The 17,137-nt window shown below is 35.1% G+C and overlaps 1 long non-coding RNA gene across 1 annotated transcript in view; it reads left to right on the forward strand.

The window, feature by feature from the left end:
* The window catches only part of LOC118762513, a 963,298-nt gene that overhangs the window by 834,659 nt on the left and 111,502 nt on the right, over nt 1–17,137 (forward strand). The gene's annotated exons all lie outside the window — the stretch shown is intronic.

Here is a 17,137-nt window from a genome sequence, read left to right on the forward strand (position 1 = left end):
ATAATGATTTTAGGAGGTAACTGACGTGGAAAGAGCACGTTCGTATGTTGTAAGGTTTCTGTTTCTTCTTTTGACTTCCCTCCGTTTGTGCATATACACACACACACATATACATATGTGTGTACATGTGTCTGTGAGTGTGTCTCCATGTGTGCGTGCGCGTGTGTTAGTTTGTACGTATATGTGTCAACCTCATCAGCATTTGAACTCACAACATAAAGTCGGCAGGAACAAGAATCAAACGATAATATAATTGAAAAGAAGAAATGAAATACGTGTCCTCCCTCGTTACGGTCTACGACAGATTATGAGAGCCAGAGAAGTAATTATAAGCATGCGGGAAACTATTAGCAGGTAGAGGGGTTACCGATTATTTAAGCAGGGAAACCTAAATAACTATTCACTATTAATATACAGTAAATATATATATATATATGAATGTATGTACGCATATATATATATATAAAACTATACACACACAAAATTAAGAGGAATGACCACCAAAGTGGAGTCCTAATATGCTAAATATAGATGTCAAATCGCTATTACCACTAAGAGTGTGTCCTCAAGAAAAATTTTGGTAAAACGCCAAAATGTACAAATGAGCAAGACAATTGAAAATATACGTGGTGGTCATTCCTCTTAATTTTGTATGTAATACAATTTTTAATCTTCGGATTTTTAAATATGCTAAGCCACTGGTTTTAATTGATTAACATCAATTTCTACCCCGATTATTTAATTATATATATATATATATGTAAGTAAATATTTAAATGTTGTGTATGTTTCCATTAGTAAACCGATGAGGCACGTTCACTGATGTCATCCAGGATATACATACAATTATCGCTAGATCTGCGATCTACATCGGAAATCCCCTTCTAACATCACCTGAGGGATGCACCACATCCAGTTGTATAATATTCCACCCGCGAGGGAGAGATGCAGGATGCGTTGAAATGACCGTTGTGAGCAATAAGGTTTCTTGTATATGCCATTTTCCGTCTCTATGATAGTTATGTACATATAATTACTTTAAATTATAAATGCTAATTTAAAGATTTGAACACTAGAAAAATTTAGGTAGTAGTAACATGTTTGGGTCTTTATTTACCTCACATCGACTGTTCCATTCATACTTAAGTGCCACTAGTTTAGGATTACGATATTAATCCTGAGTAAATATAATATATTTTTAATATACAAAATTGTAAAGACCCTATGCTCGCACACTTTCTGACTTATTGGAGCTACACAGTTGCATTCTTCAACCAAACCTTTCATTTATATAAAGCTCTATTTATCTTGCATAAATGTATAGCCATTAAAATCTACACTTACTATTAGAAGCAATCATCTTTTTCTAACTTCAAAATCATGTGATTGTTAAAATACCTTGTTACTATAATTTGAAACATCACTGACACATCATTGTTTCGTGCTTCATTGCTTATAACATTAGCTCCTTTCCTCAGCGTTAATTTTGTTATTGTTTATCCCCCATAAACCCCCAAACATTATCAGTTCTTAGTAAACATACTTTCACTATAATTTAGCTATTGTACTGAAATCATATAATTCTGTTGTGAAAAGCATACGAGCTTTGATAATTACTTCTGCTTTGTGACTCAACAGTTAGTCGAAAGTTTAACTTGAATTTATCTATTATTTTGATACCATTTTTTATATTTACCACACGGAGTGGTAGGGGTTGTTAATGTCCAAACCTTACGCTTCATTAGGCTTACGACTTTTACAATACATACTTTTATTTTCACTTAAGCTTTCAATGTGTGTATATCCGTTTTCTACCTTAGCCTATTTGCTAAAATATTTTTACGCCTTAATTCTCGACTTCATACATTATTATTGATATATATATATATATAATATATATATATATATATATATATATAATATATATATATATAAATTAATAAATAAAACATATGCATATATACATACATATATGTACGTAACTACCTCTACATATACATACATATATGGGTACAGGACACCAAAAAAACGTCGAACACAATGAGCAACGAAAACATAAACACAAAACCAAGGAAATGGACATTTTGCTTAGACAACGAAAAAATAGAGTACAGGACATACAAAACAAGGAAAATTCCCCTTCTTCAGTCGCCTTTGTTTCATCTACTCCACGTTTCGAAGGTCATGGCGATACATGACTTTAATGAAACTTTCTTTCCCGCGAAATTCAAATTAAATAAAATTCGAGATTTTTTTGCGGAGGGGTAAAAATAGTAACAAAAACAGGACAGTAACGACAGTACAAAATATAAACAGTAAAATACAGGACACAGAGAATAACAGTAACATATATATATATATATATATATATATAATATATATATATATAATATATATATATATATATATATATATATAATATATATATATATATATATAATATATATATATATATAGATAGATAGATAGATAGATAGATAGATAGATAGATAGATAGATAGATAGATAGATAGATAGATAGATAGATAGATAGATAGATATATTCATACCTATATCAATACATGCACACACACACCTATATGTGGATGTAAGAGTGCGATTAATAGAATATTTTAAAACACCACTGAATTTGTAGCCGAATAATGTAAATCTTGAAACAAGCAGAAGTGAGATTAGCGATTGTTAGAACCTTTAATTTCTTTTAATTCTTTCTTTTTAGAATGACATACTGTTTTTCAAAATTTCAAAATAATCTTACCGTCTCATGTAAATCAAACTTGTTTCCCATTTAGCTAATACAATGTATAGAAATCATTTAATTCCCAAACAGAAAATGTTTTGAAATCTTTCCATAAGTGTCTGTTTGATTTATTTCTTTCGCATGTATTTGCTAAGTAAACGGAGTGTGTGACAATTCCAATATTACGCATTGCTTGGTCATGTGCCAAAAATTGAAACCAATATTACGCATTGCGATAAGACGGTGAGCTGGCAGAATCATTACTGTGCCGGACAAAATATTTAGCGACATGTTCTTCCGGCTTTACGTTCAAATGTCACCGAGGTCAATTTTGCTTTTCATTCTTTCGGAGTCGATGAAAGAATTACTTGTTAAGCACTAGGGTTGATGGAATCGACTTCCCTCGAAATTGCTGGGTTTGTGCCAAAATTTGAGACCAATATTACACACGGCTACGTCTCCATAATCAGTATATTTTTGGTCACTATTAACTCATCAGTCATGCCTATAACAAGACACACAGACATAAAATTTACTTTTCCCTTAAGATAAGATCAGCAAAAATATGATTCCATCTGGTGACAGATCAATAGTTTGATGGACACAGTATATAGGATTATTCATTTAAGTCTACTGGTTGAACTACAGCAACGTTATAAGAATTGTCTGATATTTATTAGAGAATTACTCTATTCATTGATGACGAGCTTTCACATTTAATTTTACTATGTAAATTTTGACATCGACGCCGAAATTTTGTTTCCTTTGGCTTCGTCAGGCTAACCATTTATTTATGTATGTGGTTGTGTTTATGCGGATATAGATAAATAAACAGACAAATAGATAGATAGATAGATAGATAGATAGATAGATAGATAGATAGATAGATAGATAGATAGATACATAGATAGATAGATAGATAGATAGATAGATAGATAGATAGATAGATAGATAGATAGATAGATAGATAGATAGATAGATAGATAGATAGATAGATAGATAGATATGGCACCCTCAGTTTACGACATGGTTTCTGCGTGCTGCATTCTACTACTCCTCGAACGTATATCGGATAACCTGTAATATGTCATAAATTACATAAAAGAAGAATTGACACATAATCTTATGTCAGTTATATTTTGATAAAAAAAACTACCTGTTCTTTTAGACGTTAGAAATTGATCTTCGAACACACCACGTTTTGTTGTGTATATGCGCCACGTCTTGTTATGAATATGATATGCCATAATATATTCTTTCTGTTCAAAACACATCGCTCACAGAAACATACGAATATATATATAATTATTCACAGATATGTATTCGTATATTTCATTTTCAACTACTCATACCTACATTACTATTAATAATGTTATTAAAATCCCACCCCACACCTAAAAAGTAGAATATTTGTTGGCTACATTGTAAATTCTCGTACAGATATATGTGCGTTAAAACGATTAAAAGTGTGTGTGTGAGATAGATAGACAGATAGATAGATATAGATAGATAGATAGATAGATAGATAGATAGATAGATAGATAGATATAGATAGATAGATAGATAGATAGATAGATATATAGATAGATAGATAGATAGATATAGATAGATAGATAGATAGATAATAGATAGATAGATGATAGATAGATAGATAGATAGATAGATAGATAGATAGTAGATAGATAGATAGATAGATAGATATGGCACCCTCAGTTTACGACATGGTTTCTGCGTGCTGCATTCTACTACTACTACTACTCACTCCTCGAACGTATATCGGATAACCTGTAATATGTCATAAATTACATAAAAGAAGAATTGACACATAATCTTATGTCAGTTATATTTTGATAAAAAAAACTACCTGTTCTTTTAGACGTTAGAAATTGATCTTCGAACACACCACGTTTTGTTGTGTATATGCGCCACGTCTTGTTATGAATATGATATGCCATAATATATTCTTTCTGTTCAAAACACATCGCTCACAGAAACATACGAATATATATATAATTATTCACAGATATGTATTCGTATATTTCATTTTCAACTACTCATACCTACATTACTATTAATAATGTTATTAAAATCCCACCCCACACCTAAAAAGTAGAATATTTGTTGGCTACATTGTAAATTCTCGTACAGATATATGTGCGTTAAAACGATTAAAAGTGTGTGTGTGAGATAGATAGACAGATAGATAGATAGATAGATAGATAGATAGATAGATAGATAGATAGATAGATAGATAGATAGATAGATAGATAGATAGATATCTCGCATATATGATTTAACATAACGAATTGGAATTGCAATCATGAACTCCCCCAAAACATATCACAGACCAACGGAAACCAAAATAAAACAGAATAAAATAGCAAGTTAGATGATAGATTAACTTTATACCTATCGCTTATTCTTTCCCACTTCCCAAGCATGATCAATAAAACTTTGAAGTGATATTGTGTAAAAGTGAAATTATTGCCCAAAGAAAATGTTTTGCACGATCTCTTCAGCAACCACGAAGATAATACGCGCATTAAAATCGTCAAAAACTCATTTCAATCTTTCAATAGAACAGAAAATGTTGAGCTGAAAATTAAAGAAAACACGAAATTCTTGTAAACCAGACGAAAAATCGAAACTGTACGGGTCAAGGAGTGCGGCAAACATTCTGACCCTGTTCTAACCGATCGGAAGCAGCTACAACAGATTGACAACTACCAACAAGCATCTAGAAATACATTAGCTTCGCCATCTGACTTCATTCCATCTAAAGACACTGGTTGACACCTAGCTCCTTCAAACAGGGAAGACCTTAAACTCTGCTCATATTAAGAAAACTGTAGTGCACCTCATCCCCCTCGCACATGAGTGGAACTCAGCTAGCATGTTCACATTCGCTGCACAACGCTGCGTCTCACTGTCACATTTGACGGTTCATGTTTGGCGGAACCATTCACAACCTAGTTAGGATCGCATCACAAACTCTGGACATTCTTTTCAGGATCAAAGTATATATCAGCCCCCAAAACGCGGGTCACGATATATATATATATATATATATATATACATATAAAGAGACACACACATATGCGAGATATGTATCTATATATATATGTACATATGTATTTATTTATTTATTATACATGTGTGTGTATATATATATATATATGAATATATGTATGTATGTTTGATGTATGTATATTTACATACTAATATACTGGACATAAATATATGTATAAATACTCACATAATTACATACATTTATATATATGTATACACACTGACACACATATATATGCATATATGAATGTATGCATACTTATACAGGTGTGTGTGTGAGCGCAATGTAGAACATTATCGTCCTCTTGAAGTGTATTAAGCCAGATTCATGATACAGTGTTGTTCTTTTTTTACTTCAGACACTCAGATTCTCCTTTTCTTAATGATATATTTATTTTCAACAATTCTCGATTATTGAAATAATCACCCTTTCTCAACTGCAGTTGTTTCTAATCGCTACCAACCAATTTGTCTATCAGGCGTATGTAACTTGTGCCTTGAGGAAGCCTTATGCATCCTATTAAGTAATGAAAACCTGGTAAACAAGCATGCTGAGAAAATACTGGGAAGTCCGCACCGCGTCTAATGTGCACTTTCAAGATTCAGCACTGTGAAATAATAATATTCCAGGGAACTTTCTCCCGCTTGTATTCTCCGCTATCAAAGTGTGTGTGTGTCGGGTTGAATTTCTGTCTATATAGAAATTTCTGTCTGAATATATGCATTGTAAACGCGCGTTTACAATGCATGAATGTATGTACCTACCTAAGTCAATATGTATATATATATATATATATATGTGTGTGTGTGTGGTGTGTGTGTGTATGAGAGAGAGAGAGAGAGAGAGTGTAAGAGAGAGAGAGAGAGAGAGAGAGAGTGTATGTGTGTAAGTGTGTGTATGCACACACGAGCATACGTGTATGATTATGCTTGTGAGTTTATGTATGTACATATATTCATATATGTGTATGTATGTGAGTGCGCGGACATATCCGCATTTGTGTGCGTGTGGGTATATCCGTATGTATGAACGTATGTGTATATGTATACATACGTATGTATACGTATATGTATATTTATATACATATGTATGTATAAAGATAGATTGATAGATAGACAGATAGATATGTATGTATGTATCTATGCGTGTGCGTTTGTATGCGTGTATGAGTCCGACCGTTGAATCTTAAAGGCCAGCTAAGGACAATCGCATGTGTAACCAGTCATGAAGAACAAATCAGCAGTACAAAGAAATAAAATACCAATCCCTTCAAAATGGCAACTACTTTAACAGGACCAGAATCACCATTCCACCATATATCAATTATATACATATATAAATAAATACACACAGACGTTATATAAATATATATATATATATATATATATATATATATATATATTATATATATATATATATATAATATATATTGATAGAAATGTTAAGACAACAAAAGAATGAAAGAGACCTCGATATTATGTAAATAGAGGATTTATCTGTAAATGTAATATGTGACAATTATTCGGAAGCCATGATAAACCTCCGAGTTTCGGATGTCGGGTTGGAAATCCACCCCGACATGGCTACCGAATAATTGTCACATATTACATTTTCAGATATACATATATATATATATATATATATATATATATATATAATTGAGCGTGTGTGTGTGTAGGCAAGTCATAACTAAAAAAAAAATAGTGGAAACAGCAAAAGTCAAACGGACGCACACAGTGAATATATTAGAATGACACTCAGAGACTGACACAGTTTACGATGGAAAAAGAAAGGGATGAGACATTTGGAACAAATCTCTTCGTCAGAAAGAGGAAAGTGTGAAATGTCCAAAATGAAGGAAAAGTCTAGTCCGTGAAAATTATGTTGATCGGTGTATGACTGAAAAATAACTAACTGGAAATGGAGAGAGATAGTGATGTTTGAAGGCAGGTGAGTGCGAAAATTACCTATGTTTGTGTGTGTTTTAATATCTGTGCGCGTATGTGTTTGTGCTTATGTGAGTGATGTGTGAAGGAGCGAAGTGAATAGCTTAGTAGCAGTAGTTATCGGTCGTGAGGAGAGGTGATGTGTGTGTAAGTTCGTTGGTATTTCTGTGTGTGTACATATGACTGTGCGTGAGTGCCTATGTATGTGCATGTGTGTACGTGTGTATGTATGTGCTTGTGTATGAGCGTGTGTGAGTCGGTGTTGGTGAAGAGTTTTGGTAGAATGTGTGTGTGGTAAATATGTTTGTATTATTTGGGAGGTGTAAGTTATGTACATGGGTATGTGGAAGAGTGTAGAAGATAAATTTAAACTTGAAAAATTAAATTACATCAAAAGATCTTTAAAAATTTTAATTAGAATGAACTTTAAACATTTTTTTAATTAAAACTATAAAAATTAAATTTAACATAATTAATTAAATTATTCATATATTGTGTAGACAATGCAACCACTCAAGCAAAAATACTACCTAGAATGTGTACAAATAGAATACCATATGCCTTAGAAAATTAATCTCGCTGCTGAGGAGGTAGCAGCTCTCCAAAACTGTTAATTTCTTGCAACTGTACAACTCGTAGGGACTATAAGTTTGTGTTAGCGATGCAGCATAAACTTAAATGTGCTTCGAAAAGTGTTGCCCACATTCGCTTGGAGTAACACTTGTTTATAAATGCCCTTTCATTTCTGTAACGTAGTCTATTGTTGTAAATCGGAAAAAATTAAATATTTCGTGGACTACTTGAAAAACAATACTGTCTCAGTATTGTTCAAATTAAGACTAGTACATGTCTGCGCATTGAGCTCTCTTCTTCACCTCTTTCCCATTTTTCCCCTCCCTCTTTCTCTCTCTCTCTCCCTCTGTAAATAGATGGATGGATGGATAGATAGATAGATAGATAGATACATACATACATACATACATACATACATAGAAGCACATGCACACGCACGTGGCACTCACACGTTGTATCTGTTATATATTGTGAAACATTTACGTTTTGTTGGCTAATCAACCAATAATTACCCCCGGCGCCAACTAAATTCTATCGTTTGATGAGTGATAATTGCTCAGTACAAAATCTATTTGCTGATATAAAGGGAAGGATAAATGTATTTTTTCAGTACTATTGTATCTTATAATATAGAGTGACAGGCAATCTAGGATTTCGTGTTTATAACATTCTTGTTTATAATCGTCAGTCAAGTATGTGCTTCAGATTAGTGTTAGCTTGAAAATGAGTCTTCAGTGAAATATATAGCCATCTAATATGTCAAGGAGTCTACTTGTATTTCAGATTTCTTGCATCAGCCAATAAAACAAATTCCACACAAAAGAAATAATTAGTTAATAATATCGCATTTGGAGGATTGAGAATAGATTAGGTTAAAATGACTGAAGATATTTGTTTGCAGTCCTTATTTTTCTCAGTTCAAGTACCGCTAAGGTTAAATTTGCTTTTCATCTTTACATGTTTGAAAAATAAGGCGTATGGAATATATTTGATCGGTTATACTCTCTGCTCTATTCAAATGGACATACTCACGTAACGACCCGATTTTATACATATTGCAGCAGTGATGGATGCACGGCAAAATGCCATGTGGTACCAGATTACAGAATCGATTTGAAAAACAAAGCATTTTCGTTTTGCAATTTTTGGCGTCGAAATGAGTTTCATCTTTTTTTTTTTTGTGTGTGTGTGTGTGTGTCGACAGAGATAGATAGAGAGAGAGAGAGAAAGAAAGAAAGAAAGAGGAAGAAAGAAAGAAAGAAAAAATGGATAACATGGAAGTTGTGGTTTCAAAATGAAAACAAAATCTTTGATTCAATATGAGCAGTAGAGGCTTTTCAACAACCTTCTTTTTACGTGGGTGACGACGTTTACATAAACTTTGAATGGTGTAACAATATATCATAATTATATATATCATTATATATCATCATCATCATCATCGTTTCACGTCTGCTTTACATGCTGGCATGGGATGGATGGTTTGACTGAGGACTGGCAAGCCAGGAGGCTGCAATCAGGCTCCAGTCTGTTCTGGCAGAGTTTCTACAGCTGGATGCTCTTCTTAACGCCAACCAGTCCGAGAGTGTGGCGGGTGTTTTTTTTAAGTTCCACTGGCACGGGCACCAGTCAGATTGCACTGGCATCGATCACACTCGAATAGTGCTTTTTACGTGACTCCGGCATTGGCGCGACTGATACTTGTACCGTCGGCACGTAGAAAGTACCATTCGAGCATGGTCGTTACCCTTGCCATCTGACTGGTGCCCGTGCCAGTGGAACTTAAAAGAACAGCCACCACACTCTCAGAATGGTTGGCATTAGGAAGGGCATCCAGCTGTAGAAACCTTGCAAGACAAGACTGGAGCCTGATGCAGCTTCCTGGCTTGCCAGTCCTCAGTCAAACCGTCCAACGATGATGATACATAATGATATATATAATTATGATATATATTTCTTTACTACCCACAAGGGGCTAAACATAGAGGGGACAAAGAAGGACAGACAAAGGGATTAAGTCGATTACATCGACCCCAGTACGTAACTGGTACTTAATTTATTGACCCCGAAGGGATGAAAGGCAAAGTCAACCTCGGCGGAATTTGAGCTCAGAACGTAACGGTAGACGAAATACGGCTACGCATTTCGCCCGGCGCGTTAACGTTTCTGCCATCTCGCCGCCTATGATAATTATGATATAATGTTACACCATTCAAAGTTTAGGTAAACTTCGTTACCCACTTACTCACTCTCTCTTTCTCTCTATCTTTCTCACATTCACTCTCTCTCTCTCTTTCTCTCTCCCTCACTCCCCCCTCTCTCTCTCTCTCCAACAATAATGAAACTCATTTCGACGCTAAAAGTTGCAAAGGGAGAATGCCTTACTTTTTTAAATCTATTCTGCAGCCTGGGATTATTTCTTAGTCAAAATCGTGCGGGTGAAACAATAAAATAATACCGTTTTGTTTTACTTACCAGCTATTGATTTCTGTAATATTGTCAACAGTTTTCTACACAAGCTATGTGTATGCAGTAAAAACTATACCTACAAATGTGTTTGTATATATGTACGTGCACAAACACGCACACATACGCACGCATATACGCACAAACACACGCACCCCCACACTTGCGCGCACACATATTTGTGTATGTATATCAGTATATATATGTGTGTTCATAAGTATATAATAATGCATATGTACCTATTTAGAAAGACATACACTTTCAAGCACTTACTCACCTTTGCCATAACCGAAAACAAAGATATAAACTGAAGGTCTCTGAGGAACAAATATACTTGCATGATATACCATTTTGAAATATTTGAAGTTACTATCCAAATATAGTAGTGTCCGACGTCATACACTAAATCTAAATGCTAGTAAAATTATGATAAATGAAATCCCAAAGACACAGAAATTGCGGTCTGTCTATCTGATGGTAAAACTCGATGGTGATTTCTTCACAAAGATGACAGAAAGAAACAAACATATCGCTGAGTGCAATTCTCAAAGGATATATTTGAGGCTGGGATGAAGGATTTCTCAAGAAATCTATGTAAACAGGAGTCTATAATCTGACGTCTTCTGCAAACAGAAATGAGCTCATAATGCTTCACTAATGATTGATTGTCAGATACGTTCGTCTTCTCATGTTGATACGGTGTAAGAAAAGAGTGCAAAAAGGAAAAAAAAACTAACACAAATTCTAATTACAGTTAACACTAAAATCAGAAATATGTCTGGTAAGCCGTACAGGTATGCACAGCTTTAATGTGTTTTTAACCTGAGAGTATATGATAAATATCTATACGCGTTGGGATTAGGTTCTTTTCGATGTGATAGTATTTTAACAAGTTCTTTTTATACAATAACAATTGTAAAAGAAATACAATACACAGGCTTTCGTTTTATATTATTATCAATCTTCCACATTTGTTTTTCATATCACTGTCTTCAACAATAGCTGTCGCCGTGATGAAACTCCGTTTCTCAAATCAGTTATTTTCTCATGTTTATTGCTGACATTTCTACAAATATGTAAATATATTAATTTCTTTCGACAATGATAAAGGTCAATTTTAAAGAAGGGGAGGTAAAAATCGATAGCACCGATCACAGTGTAATGACAATACGTAATTTATCGACACACCAAAGAGAAAAATGATAACGTGACCTTCGAATGATTTGAATTCTAGTCAGAATGTTCCTGGGATTCACTACAGCATCAATTTTGGCGCAATACAGTCCGGACATCTGTAACATTTAAATATATTGAACAGTGGAAATTATTCATAAAAATTTCATGAATAATGGATTTCAGTTCTCCTAGTGAAGTATTAGTCGGGGTTTCTTTCTAGTAAATGAGAAACTATCCATTCTGTAAAGGTGTGTGCGCGTGGTTGCACATGAACACACACACTACATACACTCATATATATATATATATATATATATATATATGTGTGTGTGTGTGTTTGCTTATGTGCAACCGCGCACAGGCACATACACCTTTATAGAATGAATAGTTTCTCATTTACTAAATATGTGTGTGTGTAGAAGCAATTATTGGAATAAGCAAATTAGACACATTAAATAGATTAACTACATTAAGTACATCAGTATATATGCAAAACGAGAGAATGCAAAAGGTGGAAACTTTCAGAGTATGAATGAGGGATTTATATGTATTAATGCGTATATATTTATATAAATAGAGTACAAAGGATGTGGAGTATTGTTATTATGAGTCCGAAAGCTGTTATAATGCTGGTAGATTTTGTCCATCACAAAATGCGGCCGTATGGATGTATTTAACATAGGAGAAGATGATCCTCCTTCCTCAAGGTAGAGAAGACCTTAGATTTCAGGTCTAAATGCAGAGAAGTTCAAAGACGGAATGTTTAAATATGGAGAACTAAAGTGTATTGGATTTGGAACTGGGGGTGGGGCTATTGAGAAAAGGAATGGTGAGAGGAGGAAAGATAGTTGAAGAAGAGTGAGGGTTTAATAATGAGGCTAGTAAGGGAATGGCAAATACTTGCCATTCCTTTTTTCACTATCTCAACCAATAATTTTATAGACTTCATTCCCACACTTCAACAAGCTCAACACAATAGACTACCGTTCATATACTATCGACCCCACCCTTCTATTCACCTTTTTACTCCCGCTCAACCTGATCCCTCTGATAGCCTCTCTTTACCTCGTGGGATGATCTGCTGCGAAGACTTCGGAGTCTAAGTTTGAATCCTTTGAGCAGTAATAAATGTTTTCTCTACAGAGAATATCTGGATCTCATCTGTGAACTTTATACATATATATGTGTATGTGTGTATATATGTATGTATGTATCTACGTATATATGTATATATATCATCATCATCATCATGTGACCGATCAGTCCATCAGATGTAGTTAAACATCGCTGGTCACAATGCGTTCGCATTGTTTTAGCCTTCGAATGACGCCACCCTGCTGGCTAAGCGAGCAGGCCAACAGAAGAAAAAGTGGTGAAAGAGTACAGCAGGGATCACCACACCCTGCCGGAGCATCGTGGAGCTTTTAGGTCTTTTCGCTCAATAAACACTTACAACGCCCGGTCTGGAAATCGAAACCGCGATCCTACGACCGCGAGTCCGCTGCCCTAACCACTAGGCCATTGCGCCATATATATATATATATATATACTCTTTTACTTGTTTCAGTCATTTGACTGCGGCCATGCTGGAGCACCGCCTTTATATATATATATATATATATATATATATATATTATATATATATATACACACACACACACACACACACACACACACACACACACACAGAGAAGGAGTGGAGGAACTCTTTAAAGTCAACGGCCAGCCAATACTGGGTATACAAGTTTTTCCTACTATTTCTTATGGACAGCGAGAGTGAGTGACACCTAGTTTCGTTAGGGGATCAGTTTAGAAGAAAAAAAACTATAATAAAAAATCCCGCAACTCATTGACAGCCAATGGTGTTGATTGGTTCTTTTTGGGATATCTATTATCTTTTTTAGAGAGTGGTATTGGGTGTGTCCAAGGCCTCTCATCACTTTAAAAAGCATTATGCACAGACATCGCTGAACGTACCGGCATGCGCATTTTATACTCGAGAACGAGGAAATGACCATCGTGTATGCATATCCTTATTCACCTTTTTTTCAAGATTTCTTGCCAATAGAGAAAGAAGTGATTTCTAACCTAGACCCTAAGGCTCCTTCTTTAGAATTTCAACAACAGCAACAGAGTATTTTGTATGTATGTATGTATGTATGTATGTATGTATGCATGCATATATGTATGTGCAGGTTTGCATGTTTTTTTTCTGTGTGTATTGTCATGCATATAGTTGCATAGCTAGACATGCTCATAAACTTCTGGGAAGTTTTACAGATTTTTACAGATCCAGTGATGGATTGGATCTGTAGTCCTTGAATCAGTTTTCATTTTGGTTTTGAGAAGCTTAATTTCTTAAGATTGATATGTATGTATATATGTATGTATGTATGTATCTATGCATACATACATGCATGTATGCACGCTCGTATGTATGCATGTAAGTATGTATGCATCTATGTATATAGATTTTGTTGAACAGGCATGTGATCTAAACAAATGCAAGTAAAATATCTTCCTCTCGCCTTATTAGCTGCACTGTGTCAATTGTAAGATACAGTCAGTTCTTTTGTATATACTATTATCGGGAAAAAGCAAGTAGTTATCTTGCGTGGAGTAGAAAATTAACAGCAGAATACAGATTAAGATAACGGACATTTTACTAATTATAGCCAAGGAAAATAACAAAAAAGAAAAATATCTCTACACATGATCCAATTAACTATATATGTAGAAAATAATGACGTTATACCTGTCAAAGATAGGTAACTGACGTTGTTAATCTAGTGAGATTTATTCAATTAATTTAAAGAAGAAAGCAGTATATTTAGCAATTCACCTTTTTCCTTCTTACTGACATTCAGAAACGCGTGTTTTCTGTGACTCAGGTCCTGTTCTTATATCTACTGATATATTTTATGTGCGTGTGTACGTACACGTGAGTGTATGTGTGTATATGTGGTGCAGGTGTACACACACATGGATAATTTCACTTCATCTATGACTATAAAACTCAAAATGTGTGCGCGCGTGTGCGTGCATGCATGCCTTTTTTTGCGTTTCCATATTTTTCATCCGATTTTGATGACATTTTTTTTTTTTATTAAGTGGCAAATTTACCCAGACAGGTCACTGCAGAACTACCAATACGTAGAGATACCCACTTCTAGGAGAAAAATCGATAAAACTGAAGGGACCTCCCCCCACACACACACACACTTGTTGCAAAAAAAGAAGGCAAAAATTGCAAAAAAAGGACATATGTTGCACGCGAGAAAAGTTTTAACAGGAACGTCCGATTTTGATAATTTTGGTGTCAAAAGGACCATCACGTTGCGACATTTCACACAAATATTTTGCACTGCCATGAAACCTGATTCCCAAGAAAATTGCGAAAAACTTTTACAAAAAATCGATTTTTCGTATTTTTGCAAAGATACACTGTAGAAAACTTTTTACTGGAAAGTCCGATTTGGTTTTTTTACGGCAAAAACTGACATGTAACAGCGGTTCTATCTGTCCAAAGGTATCCCTGTGCGATAAAATAAAACGCGAAAAACTGTGAAAAAGACGATTTTTATACACTTTTTTCCCCTTTAAATCTTCGAAAACTTCTTACTGCTTCGGTAGATTGCATTCAAACTTTACACAATATTTACGCTTCCTAAGGATAATGTTAGAAGACTCAAATTTGCACAGAATTCATCTGTGTATGACCAACAATTGCGAAAATCTGAATAGAAAATCGTTTTTTTTCCCTAAATACCTAATTTTTGACCGACCATGAAGGCCCACCTTTTCAGCGACAACTTATCGGGGGACTTCTCGAAGCAACTTCTCACCGTTGGTGATGGCACAGCTCCCTCCGATGCAGTTGGAGAGATGACTGTCTGACACGTAGGCACACATGTGGACACTGTAGATGACCGCTGTTTTCCCCGATCTGCGCATAAACTACCAAAACCTGAACTGGCTGTGCGAAAGAGCCATATTACCTCCCAAAAATACATTTGTGACGAAATTCAATGAAAACCTATTGCGAAGCCTTCCTGGAAACCTCCACACCCACAAGTCTGTGGACACTTGTGGACCAAGAAGAGGCCGTTAATTTTTTCACAGATTTCCTCAATTACAGACTAACGCCTCATCAACTGTACCTCAAAATTGAAGCTCCGGTCATGCTGGTGGGGAATCTGGAGCCACCACGTATGTGCAACGGAACACGGTTAGTGGTAAAAAAATGTGCTGCCTCATGTTATTGAAGCATGAATTCTTACGGTTTGCGGCATCGGAGACGTCTTTATATCCAGGATACCTTTTACTCCATCAGATAAGCAATGCCTCTGTTCCTTGCGTAGACTTCAGTTACCTCTTCGACTTTACTTTGCCACGTCCATCAAAAAGTCCCAAGGCCAAACACTAACAACGACAGGCCTCCATTTAGGCTAATCATGCTTCTCGCACGGCCGAATATACGTCGGATGCTCAAGAGTCGGATGCCCCCCCCCCCAAAAAAATCTTCGTGTTTACCCCGAAAGCCAAAACGAAAAATGTCGTCTACCGTGAGATGCTGTAGGCCTTCTAACATACCGCACCTTCCCTACCGAACCGGTTTATGATGAGTGAGTACTACTGTGGCCATTCTTGCAAAATTACTTGTTTTTCTCCAGTCTTTTTTATTATTTTGTTCACTGTAGCTTCTCAATATCCTTGCAGATGGCTTGAGTTTTTGCATCACTGAACCCACTGTTTTTCATGTGAACGAAAAGGACGTTTATACCTGTGAACGGTTAATAATCCTTTTCAGGGCTATTATGAGAACGATAACACGGCCCCTTTCAGGGACACTTTACATTCAATTATTGCACCCCCTGCGATGCTCTTGTGGCTTTTCCAAGCCTATTCATCCTATTGCTACTACATTATTTTGGTCTATGAAGAAAATCACTTCTTCCACAATGTCAATGTTTGCTACTTAACGCAAGAAATACTCAGAGATGTACAGCGAAAAAATGGTTGAACCTATTAAGATAATTGCCGAGTACTTAGTACCCGAGCAACGCCGGATACTCCTGCTAGTATGTAACAAATGTCCTCGAAAAAATATAATTGTTCAAATTAATATTTCACCTCCTTTCAAAAGCGATTAAAAGAGTCCGACTT

This window comes from Octopus sinensis, linkage group LG3, assembly GCF_006345805.1.
Source record: "Octopus sinensis linkage group LG3, ASM634580v1, whole genome shotgun sequence".
Classification (NCBI taxonomy): domain Eukaryota; kingdom Metazoa; phylum Mollusca; class Cephalopoda; order Octopoda; family Octopodidae; genus Octopus; species Octopus sinensis.